This window comes from Olea europaea, unplaced genomic scaffold (assembly GCF_002742605.1).
Source record: "Olea europaea var. sylvestris unplaced genomic scaffold, O_europaea_v1 scaffold14534, whole genome shotgun sequence".
Taxonomy (NCBI): Eukaryota; Viridiplantae; Streptophyta; class Magnoliopsida; order Lamiales; family Oleaceae; genus Olea; species Olea europaea.
This window is the reverse complement of record NW_019232082.1, coordinates 1-2,744: the sequence shown is the minus strand read 5'-3', so window position 1 is coordinate 2,744 and position 2,744 is coordinate 1. Positions and strand designations below refer to the sequence as shown.

Below are 2,744 nucleotides of genomic sequence, written 5' to 3'. Positions count from 1 at the left end.
CAATAGAATATTAAATGTAGAATGAGAAGAACAATTAATAGGAAGAAGAAAATAAGGGGGGAGGGGATGAAAGAAGAAGAAGAATCAATAGAAGGGAAAGAATAATGGGGAAGAGAGAGCTTTCACCACAAGCCACCAATAATTTTATTCAATTATCAACTAATGAAATTACATGGAAAAGTAAGTTTAAATAGTAAACCAAACCCTAACTAGAATGAGCTTGGGCCAATACAAGCCCAATAAAAAATTCACAACAAAATAAAGCCTACAAAAATGAAATAAAGTTCGACTAGAAATAAATAAATAAATTGGATGTCCTCATCACATACATTGACCACTTATGACGTCATTCAATTAATTTTGCCCAATCACTTGTTGAAAATATTCTCATTTATTATCTTATCCATTCTAAAATAGCCATACATCCATCTTAAATCATCTCCCTCATGTTTGTCTAATGGAAAATTTACTTGCCTTTTAACTTGACAGGTATCTTCTGATCACGAGGAATCCATGCACATTTTTCCATTTCATCCAACCTACTCTCTCATGCATTGTAAAAGTATACACAAAACAATCAGAATTCAAACACCACAATTCTTGATAGTAACTTCACATCTGTCCTTACTTTTTTACCACTGTCAAAACCTACTACATATCCAGCTCAGTTTTACTTAAAAGGTAAAAATGTTGGAATCCAAGTGCTTCTCAAAGTTCCAACTTCCAATTTATCCCTTGTTCATTTCATTAACTAAAACTATGTAACCAACAAATAACCTACCGGGGGGACCTCATCTTGAAATTGTCTCATTAGCCATCCATGACAAAAGCAAAAGGGACAAGGACTCAGGAGTCAGGGTAGACATTTGATACATATCCATAGTAATAGGAAATTTTCTAATTTTTACTCACACTAGATGTCACAACTGAAACTGCTTTATGATGCATATCTTAAATAATATTGACACATGAAGTAGAAATTCCTTTTTCTTTGGCACACACCACAACATGTCATCTAGCACCATACCAAATTCTTTTTCAAATTAATAAAAAAAACATCCAATCTGATTTCTTTTCTACTTTTCTATGGTTCTCCCAAGTACTAAAATGGCTTCTACAATAGATCTCCTTGGTATAAACCCAAATTTATAGAACCTAAAATTACACTTGTAAAATCCTCTCCCAAGGTTTTAAAGTATGACTGATGAACTCAACGCCTCTATAATTCATATAATTATGAGCATCTCCTTTAAACTTATTACTGCTCACCCTTCTGACCACCATGCATCCTTTTACTTTTTAGAATCTCATCAAATAATTCTGTCAAGCATAAAAGACCCATGTTGCCCAGACACTTGAGGACTATATGGATCAATTGTTATCCTGATTTTCATCCTCATAATAGCTCTTACTTCCAAGAATCAAAATTTTCTGTTATAGCTAATATTTTTACTTCAATGGTGTTTAAGAAATCTACAAGATGTGTGCTGTGCCTTCTATGAAATAATTTGTCAATTAATTTCTCTTAACATTTTCTGATCTCATTACTTTGAAATTGTAACTCTTTGAATGTTGTCATTTGACACTTTAAAGGATTATGACCTCTACTTCTCTTTTCCTTTATCGAGATATCTCATAAAGGATTTTCTCTTCATCCTGGTTCCACAATGACTATACTTCTTATACACTTCCACTTGGGACTAGTGAATCATTCAAAAAGAAATGCACAACAATCATACCAAGGTTACAGTATAGATAGTACCTATACGGATCCATGCCCGTTGCAGAAAATGCGGCCAGTGCTTTGGAAATAATATCGTTGACAGCCCAACGCAAATTTCTAGACAAGTAGCGTCCTTGCGAAGCAAAGCATATCACAAATTTCATATCCAAGTAGAACTGCAGCCAATACATGTAAAGAAAAGATGGTTATAATAGCATGGCAATCATAGGGCAGAGTCACAAATAAATATCAATTTACAAACCTGTTGAAGACCTAGAGGGCCTAAAGGCCTTGGTCCTTCCTCAATATCATCCTAAAACGTCTGGTCTTCTGAAAGCCATAAGATAACCGTCTCTGTGAGCCTCATCAATAACAACATTGCAAATCTTTCTCGGCTTACAAACATATCTGCTGCCATCGCAGCCATCCTATTCAACTTTGCATAAAGTTCCTGACAGCAGACGAAATAGATATTGTTAGATATACAATCTGTACTATAAACATTACAAGTTGTATTACAATTTACGAGAACATCTTAGCATAGGAACGAGAAAGAAATGAAAAAGAAAACAAGGAGTGTAGAAAATTATAATTTGATTTGAATTACCATTAACAGATTGTATACGGACATTGCAATGTAGCTGTTAAGCTGCTTAACCCCTAAAAGGTCAAAGACTTTAATGAAAGAACTAAGTGCCATCTTTTACAAGCAATAGAGATGACGAAGAACAAGCTACATGATATTGAGACAAAGAAAATACAACGTGGCTCCAGATCTTAAGCTGTTTAACCTTGTAAAAGTCTAAGATACTAAAGAAGGAAACAAATGTTGACTTTTAAAAGGATGAGTACGTACAAGCAACATGATACAAGACAAAATTATAGGAATACCGAACAAGAAGATCCACATCGCTATAATATTGACAATAGAAGATCAAAAGATAGTGATAGCATAAGATGTAAACAATGCAGCCAACATATTTACATTTAACAAAAAAAAAAAAAAAAAAAAAACCAGGAA

At 33.7% G+C, this 2,744-nt stretch overlaps 1 long non-coding RNA gene across 1 annotated transcript; it reads right to left on the bottom strand.

Annotated features, from left to right (window-relative positions):
• Positions 1–1,527: 1,527 nt before the first annotated feature.
• LOC111376111 lies at positions 1,528–2,725 on the bottom strand. The gene is made up of 2 exons (XR_002699414.1): positions 1,986–2,725; positions 1,528–1,899 (listed from the first exon to the last, which is right to left on the bottom strand). It is a non-coding gene; the product is annotated as an uncharacterized LOC111376111 (long non-coding RNA).
• Positions 2,726–2,744: the final 19 nt, after the last annotated feature.